A 10,810-nucleotide genomic window follows, 5' to 3' on the forward strand; every position below is an offset into this window, starting at 1 on the left:
TTTTCCAGTACCTGGAGGTATCACTAGTGAAAGCTATAAAACAGCATAGATGACATCTTGACCCTACCTCTGGGAGCTTCATTCCTGGAAGGTGCGCACCTATTGCTGGCCCAAATGCACAGTACAATGTGGCAAGAGACCCTAGTTGGGATGTCCTGCTCAGTAAGGAATAATATCATTGGGGACCTGCTTTAAAAAGCAGTCTGGTCATGTTTTCTTAGAGCAGCTATGCTGTACAGGGTATCTACTTCAGGTCCCCGTAACCTCAAACACTTCAAAGCCCCAAAACTGGAATATCTAAGCCATCCAAACAGCAAAGAGAGTGGCTCCCTCTTCCCTCTGGGAGCTCCATCCAAAGGAGGTTTGAAACCTCTGTAAGCCTGAGAACACCAACAGGCATAGCTGGAGACCCCAGTTGGGAGGCTCCACCCAGTGGTGAGAAATGGAATCAGGAAGCCACTTCAAAAAACAGCCTGGCCACATTTTTTTTTTTTTTTTTTTTTTTTTTTCCTGATCAGCTGTGCTATGCTGGGAGACAGCCTCAGTCCCCAGTCAGCTCGGACTCTCCATAGCCTAAAGGCTTGAATGGCTATGTTGCCAAAACAGCCATGATAGAAGCTCACCCCTCCCTCTGGGAGCTCCCTTCCAAGGAGGTTTCAAATCTCTCACTGTAGAAAATTGGTGGGGGTGGCTGGAGGCTTCTGTTGACAGGTCCCACCCAGTGTGGAAGAACGATATTGATAACCCACTTTAAAAAGCAGTCTGGCCACGTTTTTGTAGAGCAGCTGTGTTGTGCTCGGAGATCCCTTCTACCCCCTCTCAGCTTGGAATCTTCAAAGCTCATAGGCTGGAGTTGCTAAGTCATCTAAACAGCAAAAATGGTGACAAACCACTTCCTCTGGGAACTCTTCCCCACGGAGGTGCAACGCTGTTAATGGTGGCTGGCTGGAATTCCAAGCCCCTGTGTCTTATCTTAGGAGTTACCATAGAAGTGAGGCCTGCAGGATGTCTCTGGGCAGCCTTCTGGATTCACAGCTTTTACCAGGAGTCCATATGAGGATTTAACCTCCCACTTTGCCAGAGATGCATCTACGTTGGCCAGGGAGCCTAGAAATCCCAAGTATCCAAAGCTCCTGGTTCTCTGTGAGTGCCCAAATGGCTTCTCTGCTGAGACTCTGTGTATCTCTGCCTGTCAGACTGAAGGCCCCAGTTGAGTGGGTTTATGAGGGGCTCTCCTGACCCTAGAGTTGCAGAGAAACCATGGGAGAAGTATAGGACCCTGGGACCACACATTCATTCACCACTTTCCTCGTAGTTATATTGTAGCTGGGAGATGCTTTTAACTTGAAATCTGGAACTGATACAGCTTCAACAATTGTCACAAATATGTTACTTTAAAATATTTAAGTTATTTATGGAGAAATTTTATTTTAATTCACCCACTTATTGACTCCCTCAACAGATTTAGGTTGTTATTATCTATATTCTGTGATTATATCTATTAAAGAGGTCAGGGTATCAGGAGATGGATCTTTTGTGAAGGTGATTAAGTTTTCCAGCAGATTCTTTATTAATGGGGTTAGTGCATTATAAAGTAAGTGCAAGGAAGCTAATTTCTGCCTTCTATTATGTGAGGAAACAGTGAAAACATGCTATGAAAAAGTAGACTTTTACTAGACATCAAATCTGCCTGTGTCTTGGACTTCCCCACATCCTAAACTTTGAGAAATATACCTCTGTTTTATATAAGCCTGTCAATATGTGTTTTGTTATAGCATCCTGAGCAAACTAAGAAAATGTGATGGTTAACACTGAGTGTCAATTTGATTGGATGGAAGCTTGCAAAATATTGTTCCTGGGTGCATTTGTGAGGATGTTGCCAGAGGAGATTAAAATTTAATTCAGTGGGCTGAGAAAGGCAGACCCATGGTTAATCTAGGTGGGCACCATCTAATCATCTGCCAGTGTAGCTAGAATATAAAGCAGGCAGAAAAAGGTGAAAAGGCTGGGGTAGCCTAGCCTTCCAATCTACATCTTTCTGCCATGCTGGATGCTTTCTGCCCTCTAACATTGGACTCTAAGTTTTCAGTTTGGGGACTTGGACTAGCACTCCTTGCTCTTCAGCTTGCAAATGACCTATTGTAGGACTTTGTAATTCTGTGAGTTAATAAACTCTCCTTTATATATACTTCATATATACATTTTTTAATATATATATATTTATATATATACATATATATTTATATATACATGTATATATTATATAGATACATATATTTATATAGATACATATATATATATATATATATATATTTATATATACACATATATATATGATGCTGCCCACCACCTGCAGAAGTCTGGCCTGCAGGCCCTGACTTAATGACAGATGAATCAATGCACTCTCACACCTGGTTCAGTGGTACAAGTGGGCTAGGGATGGCCGTTTGCTGCTTTCAGAGGGCGAAATGTAACTAATCGACCAACACTCCCTGTTCATCCACATTTTTATTCCATAGATGTTACAATAGAGGTTCTAAGTTAACATGCTTGTGGATAATTATCAAGGTTAAGAGAATATTTCATGACTGATGAAAGCTTTAGGTTCCAGGCCTAGAGTAAATACTATTAACAGGTAATTCCCATTTGATCTTCCCCAGAGAGGGTCACCCCACACAAAATTTACATGAGTAAACAGAATGGAGACAAAGGGATGTGAGGTAAACAGACTTAAACTGGGAATGTCTTCAATCATTTCTATTTCTTTCTTACACTAATGTTAATGAGAAGGCTGCCCTCAGTATGCCATAAAACCTTTCAGCCTTTCAAAACGTTTGAGATTGCAATCTATAACTTTTCCTAATAGTTAATATCTTACCAGCCACCTCGAGTGAATATCAACATATATATATGTATATATTAATGAGCTTCATATATATATAACAGTTGACAAACTCCCCTTCATATATATGCCTCGTTAGTTCTGTTCCTCTAGAGAACCTAGATTAATACAGATTTTGGTACCAGGAGTGGTTCTAGAGGAACAGAATATTAAAAATTGAGTCCTTTTATTGGTTTTTAAGTTTCAGTTGGCTGCTTAATATGATTAAATCCAAAAATTCTAAGGACCCTACTTCTAATAGCATGGGGAACACTGGGAGTCGTTGGCATGAACTGTTTAGAGAGTTATGCAAAATAAATACATTGGACAAGACTGATTCACTGCTCTGGAGAGGCAAAGAGCTTAGTGACTCTCTACATAATATCTTTGACCATATGTGGAGAACGAAGGAACATAATGAAGCTGGTTGGTTGCTTCTGCATTCAATGGACAAAGTGATCAAAGAAAATGATGAACTCAAGGATTCTAACTTCTGGCTTCAGAAGCAGATACTGAGCCACAAGTCTGCTGAGAGTGCCCTGAGTGAGAGCCTTATCTCCTGTAGAGAAAGAGCTAAAATTGTGGAAAAACAGACATAAGTTCTTTTCCTGTGTGTGGCTAACATGCACTCAAAGGTGCATGCACAGTCTCTCCAGGTGTCTGCTATTAAAGTAAAGGCATTGATTCAAAAAGAATGGGACCCTGCAACTTGGAATGGTGATGTGTGGGAGGACCCTGATAAAGCTGGGGACACTGAGTTTGTAAATTCTGATTAACCTTTTTTTTTTTGCCAGAAGAAACGGCATCCCCATCCCCAGTAGTGGCAACATCCACTCCCCAATCTATGCTACCCTCAGCCTTTCCACCTTTGTATGAGGAGATAAACCCTGTGCTGCCTGAGGCAACAGTGATGGCCTTCCCTGAGGCAGTTGCCAGGCAAGATAATGTTGATTCTCTTCAGGAGCCACCCCAACACCCTTGTTTGCTTCTAGACCTATAACTAGATGAAAGTCCCAGAGGGTCCCTAGAGGTGAGGTTGAGAATGTGACCCATGAGGAGTTGTGCTATACTCAAAAACAACTGCTTGAGTTTTCTAATTTATAAACAGAAACTTGGAGAATGGGCATGGAAATGGATATTAAGGGTGTCAGATCATGGTGGAAGAAACATAGAGTTGGATCAGACTGAATTTATTTATTTGGACCCACCACGTAGGGACTCTTTATTTAATGTTGCAGCTCTAGAGTTTAAAAAAAAAAAAAAAAAGGTTCGAATAGTTTATTTTCTTGGTTAGCTGAAATATGGATTAAAGATAGCCCACTGTGAGTGAGCTGAAAATGCCTGATCTCCTTTGGTTTAATGTAGAAGAAAGGATCCAAAGGCTTAGGAAGATTGGGATGGTGGAGTGGATTAGTCACTTCAGACCTACTCATCTCAGGTTGGAACATCCAGAACATATAGTTTTGACCAATGTGAAATAGATTTGTGGAGGCAGCACCTACATCTTTGAAGAGCCCTTTAACTGCTCTTTGCTTTATGTCAGATCTAACTATGAGAACAATGTTTGCTCAACTACAAAATTTAAATACAATGAGAGTAATTGGATCCTGATGTAGCAGGAGCCAAGTGGCAGCATTCAACCATCAAAGGAAAGGTGGCCCTAGCTACTGTAATGGGAAGCAAAGGCAAAGCAGCAAGCAGAATAGTCTGACTCATGTAGAGCTCTGGAATTGGCTAATTAGTCATGATGTTCCTAGAAGTAAAATTGATAGGAAGCCTGCTGCATGCCTGCCTAATTTATGTATGCAAAAACTTCTAGGTTGAATGGACAAAATACTAATTCAAATTATAAAAACAGATAATTATGGGCCTCAATCAATTTCCAGAATCGAGTCAGTTTACAGATGCAGAGCCTCTTGAATGAAGGGGAGGCTGAGTCCCCTTGAGGAAGTACCCCACTACACTACCAACAATGTATGCTGTTAATCTTTCTCCCATCCTTCCCCAATAAGACCTCAGGCCTTTTACCAGGTAACTGTGCAATGGGGAAAAATATGATCAGATGCTTTGGGGACTACTGGACACTGGCTCTGAGCTGCTATTCATTCCAGGGAACTCAAAATGTCATTGTGATCCTCCAGCTAAAGGAGAGACTTCTAGAGGTCAATTAATTAATGGAGTTTTAGCTTAGGTCCAACTTACATTGGCTCCAGTGTGTACCTGGACTCATCCTGTGGTCATTTTCCCAGTGCCAGAATGCATAATTGGCATCGATATACTTAGCAGCTAGCAGATCCCCCACGATGGCTTGCTGACTTGTAGGGTGAGGGAAATGATGGTGGTAAAGGTCAAATGGAAGCCATTAGAGCAGCTCTAGAAAAATAGTAAATCAAAACCAATATTGCATTCCTGGGAGCTATTACAGAGATTAGCGCTATGATCAAGAACTTGAAAGACACAGGGGTGATGATTCTTACCACATCCTCATTTAATTCTCCCATTTGGCCTTTGCAGAAGACAGATGGATATTGGAGAATGACAGTGAATTACCATAAGGTTAACCAAGTGATGACTCCAATCGCAGCTGCTCTACCAGATGTGGTTTCATTGCTTTAGTAAATCAACACATCTGCTGGTCCCTGGTATGCAGCCATTGACTTGGCAAGTGCCTTTTTCCCCATTCTTTTCCATAAGGCCCACCAGAAGCAATTTGCCTTCAGCTGGTAAGGCCAGCAATATACTTTTACTGTCCTACCTCAGGGGTATATCAACTCTCCAACTTTGTGTCATAGTCTTATTTGGAGAGACCTTGATCACCTTTTGCTTCCACAAGATATCACATTAGTCTTTCACATAGATGACATAACGCTTATTAGATCCAATGAGCAAGAAGTAGCAAATAAGCTGGATTTACTGGTGAGACATTTGTGTGCCAGAAGATGGCAAATAAATCTGACTAAAATTAAGGGAGCTTTTATCTCAGTAAAATTTCTAAGGTCCCAGTGGTGTGAGACCTGTCAAGGTATTCCTTCTAAGGCAAAGAATAAGTTGGTGGATTTGACCCCTTCTACAATAAATACAGAGGCAAAATACCTAGTGGGTTGATTTGAATTTTGGAGGCAACATATTCCTCATTTGGGTATGTTACTCTGGCCCATTTATTGAGCAACCTGAAAGGTTGCTAGTTTTTAGTGGGGTCCAGAGAACCCACAAGAGAAGGCTCTCCAAAAGGCCCAGGCTGCTGTGTAAGCTGCTCTGCCACTTGGGTCACATGAGCCAGCAGATTCAATGGTGTTTGAGGTGTCAGTGGCAGATGGGGTTGCTGTTTGGAGCCCTTGGACGGCTCTCACAGGTGAATCACAGTGTAGGCCTCTAGGATTTTGGAGAAAGTCCCTGTCATCATCTGCAGATAACTACCCTCTTTTTGGGAAACAGCTTTGAGCATGTTACTGGGGTTTGCTGGAAACTGATTGTTTGTTTGATTATGGGTCATCAGGTCATCATGTGACCTGAACAGCCTATAATGAACTGGGTGTTTTCTGACCCATCTATCCATAAAGTGGGTTATGTACAGCAACATTCCATCATCAAATAAAAGTGATATATATGAGATTGGGCTTTATCAGGTCTTGAAGGCACAAGTAAGTTACATGAGAAAGTGGCTCAAATGCCCATGGTCTCCACTCTTGCCACCCTGCCTTCTCTTCCCTAGCCTGCCCTGATGGTCTCACGGGGATCTCCTTATGAACAGTTGACAGAGGAAGAGAAGACTAGAGTGTGCTTCCCAGATGATTCTGCAAGATATGAAGGTACCACCCGAAAGTGGACAGCTGCAGCACTACAGCCACTTTCTAGGACATCCCTGAAGGACAGTAGTGAAGGGAAATCTTCCCAGCAGGCAGAACTTTGAACAGTGCAACTGATTGTGCACTTTGCATGGAAGAAGGCATGGCCAGATGTACAATTATATACTGATTCATGGACTGTAGCCAATGGTTTGGCTGGATGATCAGGGACTTAGAAGAAGCATGATTGGAAAATTGGTGACAAATAAGTTTGGAGAACAGATATGTAGATGGACCTCCGTGAGTGGTCAAAAACTGAAGATACTTGTATCCCATATGAGTTCTTACCAGTGGGTGACCAAGGCAGAGAAGAATTTTGATCATCAAGTGGGTAGGATGATTCGTTCTGTGGACACCACTTAGCCTCTTTTCCCAGCTCCCACATTATTGTCCAATGGACCTATGAACAATGTGGCCATGGTGGCAGGGATGGAAGTGACATATAGGCTGAGGAAAATGGACTTCCACTCACCAAGGCTGATCTGGCTACATCCACTGCTCAGTGCCCAATTTGCCAGCAGCAGAGCCCAACACTGAGCCCTCAATTTTGAACCATTCTTAAGGGTGATCAGCCAGCTACCTGGTGGCAGGTTGATTATATTGAACCTCTTTCATAATGGAAAGGGTAGAGGTTTGTCCTCACTGGAATAGATACTTACTCCAGATCTGAATTTGCCTATCCTGCATGCAATGCGTCTTCTAAGACTACCATTCATGGACTCATGGGATGCCTTATCCACCATCATGGTATTCCACACAGTATTGGTTCTGACTAAGGCACTCACTTTACAGCTAAACAAGAGTGGCAGTGGGTTCATATTCATGGAATTCACTGGTCTTACCATGTTCCCCATCATCCGGAAGCAGCTGGATTGATAAAACAGTGGAATGACCTTTTGAAGTCATAATTGCAATGCCAACAAGGTGACAATACTTTGCAGGGCTGTGGCAAACTTCTCCAGAAAGCTATGTATGCTCTGAATCAGCATCTGGTGTATGGTACTGTTTCTCCCATAGCCCGGGTTCATGGATTCAGGAATCATAGGGTGGAAGTGGAAATGGTACCACTCACCATCACCTCAAGTGATCCACTGCCAATTTTTTTTTATTCCTGTTCCTGTGACATTAGGTTCTCTGGTCTAAATGTCTTAGTTTCAGAGAAAGAAACACTGACACCAGGAGACACAACAATAGTTCCATTAAACTGGAAGTTAAGATTTCCACCAGAACAATTTGGGCTCCTCTCACATTTAAGGCAACAGGCAAAGAAGAGAGTTACAGTGTTGGCTGGAGTGATTGGATTATCAAGATGATATCAGTCTACTACTCCACAATGAAGGTAAGGAAGAGTATGCATGGAATGCAGGAGATCCGTTAGAATGTCTCTTAGTATTAACATGCCCTGTGATTAAGATCAACAGGAAACTACAACAGCCCAATCCAGGCCGGACTCCATCAAGAAAAAAAAAAAAAATCACAACCTGCTGAGGTCATTGCTAAAGGCAAAGGGAGCACAGAATAGGTAGAAGAAAGTAGTCATCAATACCAGCTCTGATCAAGTGACCAGTTACAGAAATGAGAACTGTAATTCTCATGAGTATTTCCTACTTCTTTTGTTAAAAACATATTTGTGCATGTATACACTTATACTAAGAAAATATCTTCATTTTATGTCCTTTTTCCTTTATCATGTCACATAAGATTTATTGACTTCATCAGCATTTGAATATTGTTAACTTTATGTAATAGCATTTGCGTTAGGGATTGGCGCATTTCTGGTTGTACGTAGGATGGTTGTATTATTTTGGCATCATTTTGACATTATTATTATCTGTATTTGAAGATTATGTATGATCTCAGGAGATGTGCATGGGTTCATGTTGACAAGGGGTGGACTTGTGATGGTTAATATTGAGTGTCAACTTGATTGTGTTGAAGGATGCAAAGTATTTATCCTGGCTGTGCCTGTGAGGCTGTTGCCAAAGGAGATTAACATTTGTGTCCGTGGGCTGAGCAAGGCGAACCCACCCTTTATTTGAGTGGGCACCATCTAATCTGATGCCAGTGTACCTAGGACATAAAGCAGGCAAAAAAATGTGAAAAGGCTAGACTGGTCTAGCCCCTAACCTACATCTTTCTCCCATGCTAGATGCTTCCTGTTCTTGAACATCAGATTCCAAGTTCTTCAGTTTTGGGGTGCAGATTGGCTCCCCCTGCTCCTCAACTTGCAGACAGTCTATTGTGGAGCCTTGTGATCACGTGAGTTAATACTTAATAAACTTCTTTTCATATATATATCCTGTTAGTTCTGTCCCTCTAGAGAACCCTGACTAATACAGACAGTATCCTAGTATTTTGAAATTTTCAAGCTATCTTTCTGTTATTGATTTCTAGTTTACTTACATTTTGTCTGAAATCAGGTATTGTATAACTTCTTTTACTTTAAATTTATTAAAGTGTGTTTTATTACTTAGAATGCAGTCTGTCTTAGTAAATGTTCCACTGGAGCTTTAAAAGAATGTGTGTTCTTGCCGTTGTTGTGTGAACTATTCTATTGATGTACATTATATCCCACTGATTGATGTTGCTGTTGATATCTTATTAATTTTCTGCCTGCTTTTGCTGTCCTTTAATGATAAACACATTTTAAAATCTCTACATATAATAGTAGATTCATCCATTTATCCTTAGAAGTTTTATAAGTTTTTGCCTCACATATTATGATGTTCTGTTTCTAGGCACATTCACAAAGGGGATTGTTACGTCTTTTTGGAGAAGTCACCCTTTATCCTGTATAATACCTCACTTTATCCCTGACAACATTCTTTGCTCTGAAGCCTGCTCTGTCTGAAATTAATATAGCCATTTTCATTTTCTTTTGATAAGCATTAGTATGGTATGTATTTTTTTCATTTACTTTTTTAAAATTGTACTTTAAGTTCTGGGTTACATATGCAGATCTTACAGGATTGTTACATAGGTACACACACGCCATGGTGGTTTGCTGTCTCCATCCCCCTGTCACCTACATCAGGCATTTTTCCCAGTGTTATCCCTCCCCAACTTCCCCGACCCCTGCTGTCCCTCTCCTAGCTCCACACCTCCCAACAGACCCTAGTGTGTGATACTCCCCTCCCTGTGTCCATGTGTTCTCATTGTTCAACACCTGCCTATGAGTGAAAACATGTGGTGTTTGGTTTTCTGTTCTTGTGTCAGTTTGCTGAGAATGATGGTTTTCAGATTCATCCATGTCCCTACAAAGGACACAAACTCATCGTTTTTTATGGCTGCATAGTATTCTATGGTGTATATGTGCCAGTCTATCATTGATGGGCATTTGGGTTGATTCCAGGTCTTTGCTATTGTAAACAGTGCCACAATGAACATATGTGTGTGTGTATTTATATTTTGATTAGACTTTTGGTAGACAATATATAGTTGGTCTTGTTTTTTAAACCACTTTGATAACCTCTGCTTTTTTAAATTGATACATTTGGGGGATGATCCAAGATGGCCGTTTAGGGAAAGCTCAGGATTGCAGCTCCCAGTGAAAGCGCAGAGGGTGAGTGGACGCCGCGTTTTTATGGCCCACAGACTAGGAAATTCCCGGGCAGAGGTGCTCCACGGTCGCCAGCGCAGCTGTTTCGGCCAGCCCAGCTGTTTTGCCCCGCACGGCTGCTTTGTCGGCGCCCCGGAGACGCGGTTCCCATACAAAATACACCCATCCAGAGGCCCTTTTGGCTGGTGATTGGAGCCACAGGAAGTCGCCCGTACGCCGGTTCAAAAAGGGGACTGAGCAGAGAACCAGGACAGTAGATTCCAGAGCAAAAAAAGAAAAAAAAAAAAGGGCCACAAACCTCAGTGCCACTGTTTAAGCCAGCACAGTGAGTGGCCACAGGGGAAAACAAACAGACCCCGGCACCTCTTCAACAGGCGACTGGAACACCAACTTAAAAAAGCCTCTGAGGCACGGAGCCAGGTTATCAGGCTCGGCTGGCGCCACCCCCGGAAAAGAACAGCAACCAGAAACTCTGGATTGAGAGTTTCACAGCAAGCACAGCTGAACCCAGGACGGTCCAGCTCT

The 10,810-nt window shown here is 42.0% G+C and overlaps 1 long non-coding RNA gene across 1 annotated transcript; it reads right to left on the reverse strand.

The window, feature by feature from the left end:
* Window positions 1–2,034: 2,034 nt before the first annotated feature.
* Window positions 2,035–9,007, reverse strand: LOC116532326. Its single transcript, XR_004260822.1, has 3 exons — window positions 8,952–9,007; window positions 3,733–3,739; window positions 2,035–2,118 (listed from the first exon to the last, which is right to left on the reverse strand). It is a non-coding gene; the product is annotated as an uncharacterized LOC116532326 (long non-coding RNA).
* Between the last annotated feature and the right edge of the window lie 1,803 nt (window positions 9,008–10,810).

Source organism: Sapajus apella, unplaced genomic scaffold (assembly GCF_009761245.1).
Source record: "Sapajus apella isolate SASKATOON/1434 unplaced genomic scaffold, GSC_monkey_1.0 scaffold75, whole genome shotgun sequence".
In the NCBI taxonomy this organism is placed as follows: domain Eukaryota; kingdom Metazoa; phylum Chordata; class Mammalia; order Primates; family Cebidae; genus Sapajus; species Sapajus apella.